Raw genomic sequence first — 18,859 nt, 5'->3', positions numbered from 1 at the left:
CAAGGCAACACAGCAAAGGTCACACCATTATCATCAACACTAGCCTCCAGAACAGAGAGCTCCTCTTTCCTGGGATGTCAACTGAACTAGCTATTACAAACCTTTGACTGCCTCTTGGAGAAGAGTCAGTAGTCCATCCAACTTATTTCTCATTTAACTCTTAAGTAGTGATTTGTATTGCAGAACAAGATATGATCCCACCCCCCCTTGTGCTAGGCACTGCACAAAGTTTTTTGAGGCATTTTTTGTGAAGGGAACCTGGAAACTAAAAATTGATTTAGGAAGAAATGTAACGAGAGGGAGAGGGAGAGGAGAGGCTCTATAACTGTATCAAACCTAAATTCATACTGAAGAATACATTCTCACCTGAAGAAGTGCTTACAAAGCCTACTAGAGTCCCTGGGGATTCTACTGAGTCTGAGCACTAGAAGTATGAATTATTTGAAACAGACAGCCTAAAACTTCCTGACCAAACACCCTGAACAATGTACAAATGTGAATTTGAGATAATTCAGGCTGAATTCAGTCCCATGAGGGTCAATCCCATGTCACACAGTACAAAGCATAACTTTGAGATTAAAGAGAACTGAAAATAAATCCTTGTTCTGCTTTGGCAATTTTCATTTACAGAGATGCAAAGCAAAAATATTTATAAACAATATTCTTAGAGGACTTGGAGGGTATTCTTCCCTTTCAAATAATTACTATTTAAAGAAATTCTGACCTCACTTAAAATGAGATGCAGCATGTGAGCATGCAGAGCTTTGTTGGAGAAAATAAATACTATTAAAAATAAAATTAGCATTGGAAAACCTCAGGCAATATTCACAACCAATCAACCCGGCAGGCTTGAAGGCAGACATGCAAGAAAGGCTCAGATAGTGCAGTGATGCAAGAGGCAAAAGAATCTGCTTGCTTGGGTAAGATAGAAGATCACTGTTTAACACCTCCAAGACAACAACCTCCAGGCTCTTTTACTGAAGTACTGAGCTAACCTGGCCCTGTTTAGCTCTCAAAGTCTGTTGGGACCAGATGATGATGAAGTCAGAGGCAAGATAACGGGTGATTAACCTTTACAGATATTTCTGTTCTTGAAATTACTTCCCTTTCTATACTCTGCTACTGGCTTTGGCTCACAGGTTTCTTATTCCCTCTTAATAAAGTTAAAAACAATTCACCCAGCTGAGGATCAGGCCCTGTATTTTTGTTGCCCTTGATATTGTTCTGTTAGAAGCAACTAAAATCAATGGTGCTCGTAAAGCCTCCAGAAGGTCAGTGAGAGGTGCACAGAGCACTCTGTGACTTGGTATTAAAAGGAAGCAATTCCAGTCCCAGTTTCTCAGCCACCTTAACTTCAGAGATACAGGAGACATTGTATATATGCAAAATGCTAACGAGGAAGGGCATGTCATGGACTGGAGGGGGTAGGTAGTTACTCAGTAGTACAAATAATAAGTACGAAGAACAGCTTATGAGTACAGCAGTGGAAGAGGTGCTTTACAAGTGCAAGGAGGAAATGCAGCTACAAACCCATTGTAATATCAGTGCTGTCTGCGTGGTTCTGTGGTGAGTGTTATTCTGAGGAGGTGAGGAATGCGAGGCAGGGGGTCTGTGGTCTACGGTTTGTTTTTCCATCAATACATATGTCTGACTTCGAGTAAAAGATTAACGAGACAGCTAGCAAATGTCCTAGGAGACAAATGGATAAAATGCTGTTTGTACATGTCAGATGAGGGAGGGCTCATTCTCATCTCTCACTCTCTGAATGAATCTGCTAGGATGCACACCTGCACCAGGAAGATTTCCTTGACAAGGTAACCCTTTCCACTGCAGAACGCATGAGCACGTCAGCATACAGCTTACCTGACATGTACATTCTTTCGGTCAATGTGGTTTGGAAAGAACCTTCCACCTACTTTTTTTTTTGCATGTGACGTACATTGCTGCATGTTACAGAAAAGCCCCAGGTAAAGTAAATGGAAACTCTAACCAGCAGCTATGCACCTGGTGTTTTTGCATTTCCCAACAGATATTACAGTTGCTGGAATGATGTGTGAATCTTCTACGACACCTCCTATTGACAATTTAGTTTAGGTGTGGCATGAGAGAGATCTCTGTTATTGATACTAATGACCCACAGCTTGTTGCTGAAGAGAAGGAAGCAAGGAACTCTGTAGTTTAAAAAAACCCACAAAAACATAAAACCCCACAAATATTTACATTCTATTACATTTGACAGCAACAACTCTGTTACAGGCTGAAAAGATTGTGGACAGGTGTGCTGACACTTTCATTTTCCGGGAATGGTCATAGCAGTGGACAGAACAGCTAGACTGTCACTAAAGCTCATCCTTCCTAGGTATCAAGAACTCTGTCTGTTGTTTTCCTCTCCTGTTGGCAATCTGTGCTATTGGTGATCCCTCAGAGTTGATGGTGTAATGTCACTGGCCAGAGTCCTGCTGCAAGGAATGCAGTGGCACCCAGTCAACCACCAGCACTAACCCCAGTCTCCCTGTAGATCTTACTAACCTGGCAGCTCAGCTCTGTGTAGTAACACCACAAAAAATGGGAGCTCCTTTTCCTTTCCTCACTGCCCTTCTCCTTTTTTTGTCCTTTTTTGCTCTTTTCTGGAAAAATCTGAGGGAGTTAAGCAGATTCCCTAAGGAGAAAAGCGACTCATTACTTTTAGCACTGTCATAACCTTCAACATCTCTCATGTTCTGATTTCTGCTTTACCTGAAACCTGTGAAGTATGAGTCACATCCATTTCCCTCATGCCGTGATGGGGAAAAATGCTGATATGTGGGAACTGACAAAGCAGCATGAGGGAACTGATGTTCACCTCCTCATCCCAACAAAATCTGTTGGTGAATCATAGGGTAAGAACTTGACCTCACCCATGAAGTTGCGTGAAGATTAAAAGAACTTCCTTGTATCTCTCTGCTGTGCCCTTGACTACTAGATTTATTGGCTAGAGATGAGCAGTTAAACCACCCCACTAAGAGAATGAGTTCAAATCTCATTAAGGGCCACCCTTGACAACCCAGCTCTAAAAAACATAAGCTATTCCTTTTCGTGAGTCAAGAGCAACCGGTCCTGCTACTGAACACATCAGACAGATGTGGTTGGCTGAGGAAAGGGACATACTCAACCATCCTGGACTGTTTCATAATGGTGACATCGGATGTATTCTTGTGAGAAAAGTTTGGGCCCTGAATAAGAAGGTGATGTTGCAGGAAGTTAGCCCTCAAGTAATGTTTCTATCTCACTTAAGTCTGCCAGCATGCAAGGAAACATGGAATAATCTTGTCCAAAAAAGCTGAAAAACAATTAGAAATACACTAAGGCCATCTACAGCCACCTCTGAAAAGCAGGAAAAGGGAACACCACGAAATGAACGTGATTTGTTATGAACTGAACAGCCTTCTGTATTCAAGCCCCTTTGTCACCTAGCGATTAAAATAGTCTTAGCTCTCTTTCCACTCCTGAGTGCAGTTCTTGAACTCTTGAGGATTTGGCCCATAGTCTCTGCCAGGGTGCCGTGTCCCTCCCCCTCACGAGTGCTGCCAGAACGCAGGAAATAAGACACATGCTGGCCCATCCTGCGCTGTACTCTTACTTCTATTTTTTTCCTTCTTTGCAGCTGCAAAATACAACTGAGCAAGTTAAATTCCACTTCCCTTGAACACGGAAGCAAGCAGTGCATTTTGTCACATGGTCACATCAGCAGACCGCAACAACAAGCACAGTCACCTGGTGAAACAATCCACTTGGAGATTTGGAAGGAAAATTTCCTCAGGGCAGGTGACACTGGACATCTGGCAGCCCTCTACTTTTGTTCTGAGAATAACACCTACGTTGTAGGGCATGTTGCCAGAAGCTGCACCCACCTGGGATGTAGCCAGCCCCGGATGAAAGGGAACACTAAATCCAGAAGGGATGATTAGTTTTTACTGATGTTGTTCCGGACAGAGGTACCTGGGAACATGCTAGTTCCCCTTAGGTGTTCAGTACTATTTGGTAAAGCCAGGGAACTAAGAAAGTTAATCAGGTCAGAGCCAGGTTTGCATATGCTTTCTCCACAGGGATTACGAACTCCTTGCCAAATATTCAGATTGGGTAATTGCTACCTGGATTACTAAGGGTATGCAGCCCAAAAGAAAATTGCTTAGAGTTTCTGATAGATTGCATCACTCCCTGCCAAAGTATACGGCAGAACAAGAATCATCAACACATGATGTAAGGATACAAGCCTGCGTGTAGTTCAGATGGTAAAGCCAAACCCATTGTGGCTGGCTGAAGCAGAGGAAACATTAACCCCCACAGTCTGTTTATGGGAAAGCAATCAGTTGATTCTGAAGTCCAGAAGCATTTGTGGAATCCAGAGATTCCCCGAAATAACCTTCCCTTTCTTAGGACACATGGGACAAGCATTCATCCCTGCTCCAAAATGTAATTTTGACCAAAGCTAATTTTACCCCAGCGTCTAGCTATGAGGTCATTGTTCTACCAGCATACAAGTTTAGCCTCATGCTGCCACATACTTTATGACCAAGTGCAACTTGGAAGAGAGCCTGTACTGTCTGTCAGGGGTGCTGCTATATGATAAAAAAATCCATCATCTGTTGTATTTAACTATAAAACTCTGGTGAAACTCAGGTACCGTCTAACAAAAATGGCCGGGTGATACCAAGATATATGGAAAAATTAGGCATCCAGAGTATTACAATATCATTCCACGTGAGAGTATGAGATTCCCAAACCATTTTAGAGGTGCTTTTCTGCCCTGCAACCAAACAGCAATACAATCCAGGGAAGAGAACAGAAATTATTCAAATTTTCATTCTAGTCTAGTCAGCCATGCATACAGTGCTGACTCAGGAGCAAACATTAAAAAGCAAGAGCTATGCGGGAACTTACAAATCCAATTGTACGTCTCCCAAGGGGGGTCATTACAACAGTGTCAAACAGGCCTTAAGCAGGAGGAATGAATAGATGGGGGGAGATTTGACAGCAGGGGAAAAACAGTGCTGGTAGAAAAGGCTCCAGTAACAACAGGTCCAATCAACACGTGCAGCCTTCAAACTGAACTGTGATCCTGAGGTTTTTAAGGAGGAAAGCAATAGCCCATATCAAAAGTTAGTAAGGAAGACATGGTGCAAAAATAACAAAGAGGGAGAGAGCATCAAAATAGCCAGTGCAAGGCCCACCTCTGTGTGCCAATAGAAGTTTACACTCCTCCTTGCTTTGTTAACTTTATAACTAAAATAGTTAATTTTAGACATAATTGCAAACAAGCAAACAGACTCAGAACTACGTCCCTAAGAAAGCTGGGAGATGGCAATATTATTAGGGCTTATTCAAGGTACTTAGTCTGGACATAGATGAGAGATTAATTAAAGCTTGCATTCAGTGCCTTCAGAGAATGATTATTCAACAGAGCAATGATGTTTTGCCTAATTGTGTAATGAAGTTTTATCATACTGTGCAGTAAAGCTTGGACCAAAATGTTAGTGCAAGAAGTTCACAGAGCTTTAATGATGGGCTAAAACTTGGGAAAGACATGTGTGTATTAATATTTGACTTCAGAAAGTACGCAAATCACTTCAATAACACTGTGCTTGTCTCCTATATGAGTTAATGGATAAATAGTCAACAGCCTTTATTTCATTGTTGGATAGATCAAATTAGTGTCTAAATTAAGGATCCAATTACTGTATATTAAATAATTTGTCAATACAAATAAAATAATTGCAGTTGAAGATAATGTTTGTTTGTTGTGGTTTTGGGTTTTTTTTCTCCTATTAGCATTAGGAATAGGCTTTGTTAATCAAGGCCCAAATTGCAGCTCCCTTAAACTGTGAGGTATCCAAAATACAGATCTTGTAGCAGGCCTCCCTCTCCTACATATGCATAAAAATGCTTCTTTACCTTTTGTGAAAATATCTTTTTTCTTGAGACTGGAACTACAAGTTCCACTCCTCCCATTCACACTGAAGAGAACATTGCTCCCTAAACAGCGCCACTTAATCCAAAACAAACAGCAAGATATCTAAAATATCCCTTAGTTTACTAAGGGATGTAAGGCTTGGAGAGAGAGTACCTCTTCTTGTGACAAAGGAGGCAGAGAGGGCGGATTCAAAGGGACCGTATTCAAACAGGTCTAGCTCATCTCTGAGTACCATGGTCAAATTTATGAGTGTTTCCACAGAAAGAAAAAAGTGGCAGAAGGACATCCCGGGTTGGAATGCAGCAGAACTGATTTCCACAAGCCGGGGAATGTTGCTGGTTTTCCTGATAGAGCTTTTAATCTTATAACAAAGTAACTTTTGAACATATTTTGCACTTGGCAATGAGCTCTCCTAGCAGTGACCTCAGTGTGAGCAGCCCTCCCTAGTAATAGGGCTGTGGAAATACTGCTGGAGGTAGGTCTTGCGCTGCTTTCTTTTGTCTCTCCACTTACTCTTTGCAGAAAGATACTACCAGAAGCACAGAAAGGCCATAAAACTGAAGACATCATTTTAAATCAAAAGGCTTTTAGTGGTTGTATTAAAGGGGCTATCTGTGTTCCCAGTAGTGACTACAGCAATTATGTGGTGAACACATCTAGGCAGATGCATAATTTGAAAAGAAAAAGGAGGTCTCCCCTTCTTTAGGAAAGGTCAGGCTTTATATTTCAGGTCTGTTTGACTAAAGAAGGAGAAAAAACAAGATCAGAGTGAAAGGAGGAGTGGGGTAGGATAGAAAAAAGACAAGATGAGAGAAAAGATTAGGCAGGGGAAAAAAAGCAGGGAGAAGGATGAAAGAGAGAGATGACATCTGACTTGGACAAGAGGTGAACCACAAACCTAGTCATTGCCAGTATCCAGGAACAAAAACAACTCGTTTGCCCACCAGTGGCAGGGCAGCTGCCAGTGTGGCGGGACAGTGTCTTCCCCGGGCTGCTCTGCGCTGCACATCCCCAGCCTGCTTCCAGGGCTGCCCCTTTCTCTGTGCTGTGCGACAAAACTCAGGGTGTTCTCGCAGTGGTTGTGGTTAGGAAACTGCTGCATGTTCGGTCTCAATAGAAAAAGTATTTTAATACATGAAAAACAGGAAACTCAAGCACGTTTTGGGTCTAATTCAATTTCAGTTCCCCGATTCCTTTATTTTCTATGGACAAAAGGCATGTAACAAAATTATGAACTGGGACGTGAAGAAAGCAGAACTGTGCACATGACAGATAAAGCTGGCTCATTATGTGAAACTGAAGCCATGCAAAATATAAATTCAGAGCAGATTAAAACACCTCTCATCCAAAAACCAGTTAGGACCAGTCAAGCAAATCCCAGCACCCGGACAGAGTTTGAGCAGAATGTATATTAACTGGCACAGGTCATGGTTTCACAAGAGTAGACCAGATTATGAAGAAATGCAAATATTCTTTCTTCATTCTAAGCTGAAAGCAACCTCTGGTTTAGGAATCTCCAGAGATGAGGTATAAGGTACAAGGTACCAGCTCAACGTCAGCCACCCTACACTCTTTGCAAGGCCATCAGTGCATTTTAGTGCTAATGTACTAAAGCATGACGCTAGCTCAAGATAACCACATTCTATTGAGAAACATAACAATAGAGATAATGGAATAAGCACTTCATGCAATTTGCTAGGAATGTAGTTTGGACACCAACAGCCAAAACAAACTAAAATGGCAAATGCAAGGACTCTATTTTGAAACGATCTGCAAACAGACTCAGCAGCTTTACAGGGGGTCATATTTTCCACAAGGATAAACTGTCCTTGAACAATATTTTCAGTGTTCTGGGTACTAACATGCTTTCTTTTCATATGGATTGTTCTCACCTCCGCTCCTTTTCCTTGAACAAATATTTACTGTGACCAATAAAATTCTGCTCTCCATTTATGAGTTAAATAGCATCGCATTCCCACACGCTGTTTTATATACCCATACATAGAGCATACGTGCCCACAGAAAATGACATCTCTAAACTGCGTCTGCTGGAATTATTTTTAAGCAATCATATTCACTGTAGATTTCAGTCCTGATTCATCAATACATTTAATTCACTGTGGTATTAGATTCCACAAGTGAGAGGAATGAAGCATTCAGCTCAAGAAAGGAGGTGACATATTTCACCAGAGATAAAGCGTTTCTGCGAGTATGTGAAAGAGCGATGCCTGATACAGTGCCTGTAAGAATGGGAGTAAACAAATCATCTTCACAGGGAACTACTGACATGTTTAATTTTAAGAAAGCAACCAAAAATATTTTAGTGAGATTATTCATAAACCTCTAAATGTGTTCAAGGGTTTTACCAGGTCAGAGCTTAAGTAGGCAAATTAAAGTATGCAAGATGCCAGCAGACTATTAGTGATAAGCATGCTGGACTACTATCTGTTATTCATTCATTATTCACCTATTATTATTTGCTGCTGATCGTCTTGAAAGCTTCAGTAAACAAGTCAGGAATGGAAAGCATCCTTACATGTGAACCAAGAACATCCAGCACAATCTATGTATGAAAAAAAGGGTAAAAATTTCACAGGTTAACATATATAAATGGAGCGTGTCATCTAAACCTCTTTTATTTTTCACAAGGGGGGCACACCCTCGGCGCGCCAGGGCCTGCCGGCGTTACTGCTGTGTTTATATAGCTTTGGGGAAGTCGAGGACCGTGCTCCACATGCGGGTCGTTTTTGCTGAATTCCCCTCCAGGAGCACAGGGGTGAAGAGGAACACATCTCTCGTGAACACCTGCAGTGAGCAGTTCCTTCCTCAGGCACTTAAATAGATTTTCCTCATGCTACTGTAAAACAAGATACCGTCTGTTCCCCTTCATACACCCCAAAACATAAACAGTGGTAGTAACAAGAAAGAAGAGTGTGCCAGCAGGTTCCTCTGGGATGGAAAAGCAGAGTTACATGAAGCATTAACATCTATGCTGGATTTCGGGGTTACTCTGCAAATCCCAACTGGTCTGCAGTGCCCCCAGAAGAGGCTGAGGTCTCTCACATGTGGCAGGCGCAAGCACCCTTGCATTCAAATACCTTCTGTTTGAGTTGTTCCTAGCCTTACAGATCTCTCTCAAGTCTTTTTGTCTTTACAGGGGAGGCTCAGTGGCCTCAGACCATCTGACACAGCCTGTTGGATGGTCCCTCGGTGGAGGAACAGGTAGACACAGACAAGCACAGAGACAGCGACACAGATGGATTGTGTCAGTTATGTACAGTTTCCCAACAACTTAATTAGTACTGGACTTAACTTGGTTTAGGACCTAGATGAGCCTGCATTTTGAAATTATTAGCGTAGGCATGTTCTATTTTCTATTTTACACTTACGTTGGATGTGGGCAAGCTGAGGTTTTAGTCAAGATAACCAAACTTCAGGACAAGGTGAGGGCCGCGAGACAACCATCAGGCTGAGCCTGATGGTGAGGGAAGCGCCGACTTCCCCGTGGGTGGAAGGAGGAGAAACATATCAGCACAGGCCCTTGGTCAAAGCATAAGGGGGTGGGAATTCCCTTCCAAAAAAGAGACATCCGGCCAGCATGAGCAAGGACATGTTAAACAGCTCACGCTACCTGGTCCATACTAGGAGATGCACGCCGTACGGTGACGTCCTCAGTGTCAAATGCCAGTGAAGTGTCAAGCAACGAGAATATAGTCTCAGCCACCAGCATGCTGGAAAGAGCAAAAACTATTGGGTTTTGCACATGTGCAAAGCATATATGCCTGGGTTGCCTAGAATAGCAAGAGATACACAATGCAGGACTGCCAGCAGTGTTGGTGAGCGGGACTGGGAAGATGCTGCACTGCTGGGCATAAAAAAGGATATAATCCCATGTGCTGAGCTCAAAGGAAACCCAGATGGTTTCCTGATAATCTTGAGAGTGAGAATCTCAGATCCATCAAGCCAAGACAGGGGAACTACATGAGACAGAGTCATATCACAACGTTTAGGAGACTTTCTTGTTTACTGGGTTGCTAGGTTGTAAGGTGTTTTTTGTACATCATAGCAAGTGTTTCCAATACTAACACCTGTATGACAAACAATTTGATATTTGAAAGCTGTGTCATCTGAAACCTTATCTGCCTCATTTGAGCAAATTTACCTCCTATCAGATACCAAAGATCTTTACCGTTACTTTACCATTACTTTATTTCAAAAATTGTAAACTGTGCTTTACAGAGAAAACATATTTTCATCAATTATTTGGCCACTATCAAGCAATTGTCAATAATAGCATAGTACAAATTGTACTTGTCTGCACACCGTGCAATACATACAAAAATTTCTCTCTTAACTAGTCCCTAATCAAGTCACAGTGCCGGTTTCAGGGGCTTTTCAGGCACTTCTGAGAATAGGCTGAGTTAGACAGCAGTGGCAAGCAGCCCATGTGCAGGGAAGACAGGAAAGAGTCCTACCTTGGTCTGTGCCCAGCATCCCCTTATGCTTGACCCCTTCCAGCCTGTATGAAGATTTCACCGATTTTTATAAAGGCAATGTTATTGAACAACTACTAGGAAGTCATTAAGCATTGTAAATAACTAAAATAGAGATACTGTTGTCGAAATACACTGAACAATTGCAGTTTGTGATGCATGAGTTTTGCTATGTTGTGTATGTTAACTTACTAAATTGCAAAATTAATTCAGCCACAAAGGGTCTCCCAGTCAACCATGCAAATTGACACAGTTCTGTTGCAATGCTTTATATTTCAATACTGCCTTTAACCAGACGATCTCAAAATATATTTGTGATCCATAATTAGTAAGATATACTATATTTCCTTGAGCTATGTAAGTACAATTACAGCATGCACTGCACTACTCTCATTGCAATTTTCCACATCTGTAACACTGTTGAGTGGGCTCATGCAATAGCAATAAGCTCTGACCATTGCCTTGTTTCTAGTTTACAAATGTGCTAGTCATGCAAACATGGGTATATACATGTGTCTCCACCGCTATACTTTCCCCACCTGTGCAGGTGCAAAAGATACAAGTTGGCAGGAGGACAGAAAACTTGCAACAGCCTTTTCCCTACTCTTGCAATGCCTATTTCTTGCAGTTTTCCAGTTGAATCCTCCAACGGAGGAGCAGCAATAGAACTGAAATGTGAATGCATTTGTGTACACATGTGGATGGATGCATGAGCTGCAAATCAGTATATCACACTGCAGAATCATGTAACATCTGAGAAGCAGACAGGTAAGCCTAAAATCTACCATTTAAAAACAACTGCATACCTAACTTGTCTTGCTAATCACACTGAAGACTATTCATGGTGAAAGAGATTTTAAAATCCAATTTAGTTTTAACCATGTATTCTTATTTAAAGGCTAGAAGGAAAGTAGTATTCCATGGATAGTGATCAGAGACACCAGGAGACTTACTCTCCCACAGTTGCATTGTAGGTCTGTAGCCACACCAGCAATTGCATCCACTCAAATTACTATTAATTCTGCTTACAACATCAGTGCCTAAGGAATACTGAGAATGGAGTGCCTTCGGTCTTGTTAGGCTCTGTACACACAGAGCTGCAGCCAGGCCCTGCCTGGAGCTCTCACAGCCAAAACAAAGAACGATGGAGGAAAGGCTGGCGGAAAGGCAGTAACACAACCAACAGATTGTGTGATAGAAACAACTTCAGAGGAGGTCCATTTGTGTTTTTTCTTAACAGGGTTTAGATAAAGTGGGTTGTGTGGAACCAAAAGAAACAAAGGACTGATAAGGAAAGATGCGAGGAGAAATAGGCCAGGAGAGCTGAACACAAAACAGAGCAGACAAGGAGCAAAAATGAAGTGAAAGGACTGCAGGGAGTGGGAAATGCAGACAGGAGAGAGACAGAGCTCCAGCGAAAGAGGATGGGGCACAGAAAATCCTCCAGAAGTGCAGCAAGCTTTCACAGCATCTAACAGTCCCTATTTCAGCAACTCTGGTAGCTGTTCCTCTCTGTGGTTCAGTGGAGGCACCACTTGTGTCCTAACATCCTCTGAGCAAAAGAGCTCCCTGCACAACTCCGTGTTGAGGGAAGGGGGAGGGATGGGCACTGGGCAGAGCCCATCTACTTCCCCATCTCCTCACAGCCAGCTTGGCCCCGGCTGCCTCTGCAGCTGCTCCACCAGCTAAAGAGCTCGGCCACAAGGCCAACCACAAGCCCAAACTACTTCTCTTGTTAGTTGGTTCACCACTGGTATCTCGCACAACAGGCCTGTGGTGAGCATGCTGTGAACATGTTGAACACTCCTGCTTCTCTTCCACATCCACACCGTTTCCCTTTCTGGTTCAGATTAGCAGAAATACATGCAACAGATGAGCAAGGAAGAGAGGAAAGAGGAGGAAAGATGGATCTTTTTGGTTCATCACCTAGACAGCCTTTTAGGCAAGTGTGCTGACAAACATGCAATCCCTCTAGCAGCTGTTCCTATTAAACCCAACTGAATTTGCAGGACAGGCTTCTATCTTTATTACTTTTTTGTGAAAGCTTTCAAAAACCAAAATTTCTAAGTCTACTCTACCAGAGAGTTATGTTGTGCACCCTTTTCCTGCAGACAAAAGGACATCAGCATACAGCAGATCATGGTTTATGATAGCTGGAAACAGAAGATGGAGGCACTGTCACTTACCTCCATACCCCTGTCCCCTGTGGGAGGAAATGGAGTTCAAGGAGATGGATGTACAACCATTTCTCATGGTATCTTGCCAATCTTCTGCCCCTGCATCTATTATGATTAATGCTGATCCACCACCTGGAGTCTGTGTTGGCCGTTCATACTGTTTTTCATGGCGAGTAACCATAGTAAGCATGTGTAATGGATCTCCACCCACATTTTTTAAGAGTTCTGGGACTGCTGGAAAGATGAAGTGAAGTTAAACTGGGCTCCAGACCACACCATGTAACCGAGTCCCCCGTTGATCTGCTCTCTGTTGAAGGGCTTGTAGCAAAGGTTTCCTCTCCCTTGCAGATATATTAGGAGTAGCAGCAAGAAAAGAGTTACAGCAGGGTCACTTCTCAACAGGCAGCAGGTAAAAGAAGACTTTTTCTGCTCCTGAGCCACTCTGAATCCTGTCCAGCAGCAGGTTTCCAAAACCCTTCAGACAGTACGACACAGCTCACTGTGAACTTCAAACACGAACATCACAGGGTGACGTTCAAACAAGAATATCAAAGTTAGGGCAACAGGTTTCTGAAACATTTCAAACAGTTGCTTGTGAATCATCACTAAATGCCCATTTGTGGGCAAGAACAAAACCCTGAGCAAAGGTTAGCCCTCAAATGTTCTTGAAAAGCCATGTGCTGTGTTAAACAAAACCATTACAACACAAGCTGCAACTTATTTCCAACATCCAGAGCCAGAGATCATACAAAACTATCAGATTAGATTTGTATTGTAAAGTTTCTACTAAAACAAAATGTCTGATAGCACTAATATACTACACACTATATGTAGGTAAATCAATATTATCATTACCCCCCTGAGCACAATACTCAAACAAGGTTTGGTAATCAAAGCAGACTGCATTTAATAGAATATCAGAAATATTTATGACATCTTTAAACAATTGCAAGCCTAAAAGCTAGAGCTCCGATGATTCAAAGTACAAAAGTGGGATTTTGACAGCACTCCATGGAAAGAGCATTTTCTTTCTCCTTTTGACACACCACCATCAGACCCTCTGCATGCAATCCAGCCCTACAATAAGTATCCAGGCCACATACAACATACATAGGCACCCCCAGGCACCCAAAGCTTCAGCTGTTGCAAACTACCATCACTTGCTTGACTTCAGCACAACTGTCCACAGCATCTGAGGATTTCATCCAAGGAAAGTACTGCATCAAAAACTGAAACACAACAGTTTTAAATTAGCTTTTGACAGATGAACCAGGTTTGTGTAATTTTTTAAATTAACATCCTTTAGTTCATGTTATATTTTTATATAACAACCATTTAAGCTCATCTGCAAGGTGTTCAGGCCAGAAACTGGCCGGTATTGCCAGACACTGGTGTTGGGGTTTATAAATTATTACATTTCATTGACCAAACTAGGAGCCTAGAAACTCAGTTGAGATTTTAAACTTCACCCCTCAGAAGTGCAGATTATGAGCTGGGGCTGAGACTGTGGCTGTGACAGAGAGGGTCTGGCTTTACAAAAAGCCCCACTGATTCTCACACCTCCCTCCTCACCTAGCTTTCCCAGATAGACACTTGCTTCCCTGCTGACACTGCTGTGAATGTGGTGAATAGGCTTTGGTTTAACAACAGAGTTTTCTTGTCATTCTGTCCAATTGCTAAAGTGGGTAGGTCAGTAGGATCAAAAATTTAGTCAAGTTTACAAAATAAAATCTGCTATTAATACAGTCTGGGTGGGTTTTTTTCACTAAACTGGTTCATAGGAAGACTCATCTACTCATCTGTTCATTCTCAAGAAATGTAAACTCCTTAATTCACTGCACATTTAATGGGAAAACCCATGGCCCTGTGATGTACACAGAGCCGTGCCACCCAGAGAAGCACTGCAATTTGATGACACATTAAACAGTGTCATTAGTTGGAGCAACTTCTAGGTATAAACACTGAAAACCTTTACAAGCAGTCGTCAACTGCTCATTGAAGAAACTGGTGTTAGAAGGTCCCTGCTTCAGCTGGTTTCTACCATCCCTCTGAAAGAGGTAGGTGCCCCAACTGCAGAGCTCCTCTTCATTCCTATTACAAAGGCTAGCAGGTTAATTTAACCCAATGAAAGCTCTTTACTTTAAGCTGGCTGACATTGCCCTGGAGCAGATTCTCACTATCTCTTTCCAAATGGCTCTGCTGGGGCAACAGCATTATAAAAAGAAAAATGAATGAAAAAAAAAAAAAGATGAAGATGTTGGTAACCAGCAACAAAAAGGAAAGAACATCTGAAACCAGTGTGCTGTTCTACAGTGGATGTCTACCACATCCTAAAACACAAAACATCACTCAAAGATGAAATCTGCAGGCAAAACTAATCTTTGCCTGCCAATGCCTTTCCTTTGAAAGAGATTAAAGAAAAAGCAATTGCAGTGAAAAAACTACTCCTCCTTTAGTTAAACAAAATCTGGGGAAATTCTAAGAATACATACCTTGGAGAAAATTAATACTTTCTGGAAATAAAGTTCTGGAAATTATTAACAACTAGTCAACTTCTCTTAAATATTAGAATTTGAAGCTAAGGAAAAAGACAGTAATTTCAGCAGATAGATCTGAATTACACTTCTTTAAGACTCAGATCAGAATGACAATTTGATAGCAGAATTTGGCTACAGCAAGTTTTTTGCCCTGATTTTTGTTTCTTTCCTGTGAAACTCTGGAAGTGTTTTCTCTTTTTTCATTTCAGGCTGGTTTATGTTCTTCAAATTTTATTATTCTATATAACTGCCCAAAATGCTGAGTGTTCTGTTCATACACACAAATTTCAAATTCAGTTTCTACGGCTTTCTTCTGGAAAATGCCAATTTCCTCTAAAACACTCCTTTTCGATGGGGGAAAAAAAGAATTCTGAGCTGCTTCTCTTTTCTCAGGATGGATCTCACTTCAGACTTGCAGTAATTTGTTACCTTTTATTCCAAATCTTGGAAGAGTTAGTAAAGATGATTTTCCAGTTAGCCAGATCTTGAATTAAAGAGGAGGAGGCACTTCCACGGAGCTTGCATTGGTCTGTAGGTTCCCCCTGTAGCTGTTGATGAAAAACACCTCTTGATGACGGCAGTGTTGGATTTTGCACGAAAGGAGGCTTGAAAGTGTGGGAATAACCAGTAGAGAATAAAAATATTTTCAAAGAACTTAAGACTTCTATTCCACTCTGCCAGGTCCTTACTGTCAGCAAATCTCAACACAAATATAAATTGTGCTACTCAATACTGTTATAGTTGCTTCATGTTCCCCTCATCCTTCTTCTTTTAATATTAGCCCCACAGAAAATGAAACCAAGTAATTTCTGTTCAACCTAGGCACGGAAACCAACATTGTATTACACGAATGAGCAAGGATCTCCCTGATTTCAAATGGGAGCCTGCAAAATCAGGCGAGACCAGTCCAACACAGTCAGCCCCCAGATGACGTTTCCCACTGCCTGTGCAGACGTCCCTCAGCTGCAACCTGCCTCTTCCCTGCTGCTGCAACCCTGGGTCTTTTCACACCAGAAAACAGCACTTATGCCAAATTGTGAAGTGGTTTTACGAGGTGGAAAGGCACCAGCTAGGGGCTAAAGAAAGGCCAATAAACTCCTCTAACTTGTAACAAAATAACAGGTTTAAAACCAGGTCAGCTGAGGTGAAGGGCAAGTGCATTAATCGCCTGTATTAACAAGGCTCTGTGTGCCTGCGGCAGCACTCAACTGGAAAAGACAGTCTGTCTTGCTGTAAATAAGACAAATAAACAGCAGCTACAACAACAAATCTTCCCCCAATTTCTTTTACTTTTCATTTAATGAGTAATCTGATTTTTATTAAGTCCTCTTCAAAGTCCACGCGAACCACCCTTTGTAACTGCGCCTGTTTACGCTGCCTATATGCTCTCACACATACATTACAGTCTGACGAATGCCTGGAAAGGAACTTCAGCCAGTTTTGTTCTTAAGTGATAATCAAAGAAATCCTCCATCACGTGTTGCGGCAGTGTGAGCTGGCCATACCAGGACGAAGAGTCATACAGATGTTACCCAAATGCTTCCATTAACTTAATCTTCCTCAGAAGAGCCCTTCTGCTGCCAAGTACTTAAGACTGTCACTTGGGATTTAGATGCCATTTTTGCTCACTACTGAAGACTGGTCATGTGTAGGAATCTGCAGCCCTGATAATAGGGTTTACAGAACACCATGAAAATAGATTACTGGCTGCTGAAAACATTTTAAAAAGACAATGTTACCTTTTACTAGTCTTAAAGTGCTGTCTGGCATGGAAGACTTGATGGCTGTTTATTCCTGTATGTTTTCTAGAAAGCCAGCTTAGAACAAAATAAGGATTATTATAATAATTAGCTGAGATGTTGACAATACGATACAAGAGTCTAGATAATTAAATGTTTTCTTTCACATCATTTTAAAAAATAAAACTGTATTTTGTGATCAGAAGATGCATCAGACTTTCAATTGTCCTAGCATATGCTGTTATCTCTGTAATGAAAGCAGTTTTACTTTTTTCCCTTTTTAACTCAGTTGTTATGTGGGAAGATGTAGTAGTATAAAATGGCAGGAAATAGTATGAGTAAATTTAACTTGAAAAGTTTAGTATGTTTTAGAGAAAAGATTAACAAGTCCTATTTTTTTTTCAACTGCCTTTTTATCTCCATTTTTTTCATCTTGCATTCGCTTCAGCCAAGCAATTCCAACAGTTCAGAAGGACAGATGTTCCATCTCATTCTATTCCCAGACAAGTCACTCTGTAAAATTACATTTCTTCTGAAACATTAGTATAACAGTTTAAAGACCATCAGAAGTTTTAAAGGAGAATTACAGAGGAATAATCAGCAATGTGTTTGGATCCAGTTTCTATACTAGATTTTTTTTAGCTGCAGTACCACTCCTCAGCGAGATACAGTTTCAAATTTATTTTCCACCTTGTGGTCCTTCCTGGTTTGCAACTATACGAGTACCACAAGCCTCACTGCAATCCACACAGTGTATGTGTATTTGTGATATTCAAGGGTGACTTGTTCAGGTATGTGTTCAGTGAACCAAGGCATACCAATACACCTCACATGGCAAAAAAAAAATATTTAAAATACACTACTATGCTGACTGGCTAGTCAAAGCCTACTCAGCAAGGACATTCAGAATACGTATCATCACTGCTAATCTGCTCATGCTGATATACTTCTACAACAAGGCCAGAGAGGTAGAAACCTTTGGTCAATGGTCTCAGAACCACACGCCTGCATTGGCTCTTCCTGAACAGGTTGGGGATGGCAGAAGAATGAAAAACAAAGTCTCAAGAAAAGCAAATTAAGATTTAAAAGCAGTCACTTAATGAAGTGAGCAACTCTAGTGCACAAATCACTCTATGTGAATGCATCTATATTACTGCTTTAGCTGGGATCACAAGCAGCCTTTGGAGTCGAACCTCCCAATCATCCCCATTTACTGCACTTGAGCTCACATTGCAGGGTAGTCTCAGAGCTAAACCAGAAGGATGTTGTTCCCAAGAGCCCTAATTTACTCACTTGGATTACTGACATTCAGTCCACAGGACTAGACTAGCATCAGCCTGAAGTACCCTCCTGAAATGTGCACAGCGTGGGCACCAGGTTCAGATCACCGACAGTTCCCTTCTGCAGATGCGTCGCTGTAGGTCTGCACTGCTCACTAACGGGGACACACAATCTGTATTGCATCGGCTGCAAGGCATATCACTATTAGGCCCTTCATTTTCAGGTTCTTCATAACACACGGACACTGATGCTTGTGTAAACTGGAAATAACACTTTACATACACAGGTTTTAGGAAAGTACAGCATTCGGCCCAGTATCTCAAATCTTAATAATTACAGATCAAATCAATTGACTATAACTTGTATGACCTAGTAAATATATATTTGAGTCTGGCATATAAAAATAAATTTCAAATTAGATTCTCAGAATCCTATTCAATATAGTGTCTTCCTCGGCCAATTATTTCTCAGTAAACACAGATTTAACTTTATTGGTGCTGCCAGTGTGAATTTGCTTCTTAAAACCCCAAAGCCGCAAATACTTACACACAAACAAAAAACTCCTTGCAGATGAGCATTTTATGTAACCCCAGTATTGCTTATACTTAGTAAACCTTAAGGCATACTTCATCATTTCAAGATCAAGACACAGAATCAAGATCAAGAACTGCACAGAGAAAGG

The 18,859-nt window shown here is 41.5% G+C and overlaps 2 long non-coding RNA genes across 3 annotated transcripts in view; one reads left to right on the top strand and one right to left on the bottom strand.

The window, feature by feature from the left end:
• The window catches only part of LOC142054378 (uncharacterized), a 94,849-nt gene that overhangs the window by 37,714 nt on the left and 38,276 nt on the right, over window positions 1-18,859 (bottom strand). The gene's annotated exons all lie outside the window — the stretch shown is intronic.
• LOC142055723 (uncharacterized) lies at window positions 1,465-5,751 on the top strand. The gene is made up of 3 exons (XR_012660007.1): window positions 1,465-1,566; window positions 2,257-2,359; window positions 3,644-5,751. It is a non-coding gene; the product is annotated as an uncharacterized LOC142055723 (long non-coding RNA).

The sequence above is a fragment of the Phalacrocorax aristotelis genome, chromosome 3 (assembly GCF_949628215.1).
Source record: "Phalacrocorax aristotelis chromosome 3, bGulAri2.1, whole genome shotgun sequence".
NCBI lineage: Eukaryota > Metazoa > Chordata > Aves > Suliformes > Phalacrocoracidae > Phalacrocorax > Phalacrocorax aristotelis.
This window is presented reverse-complemented; position numbering and strand designations above follow the sequence as displayed.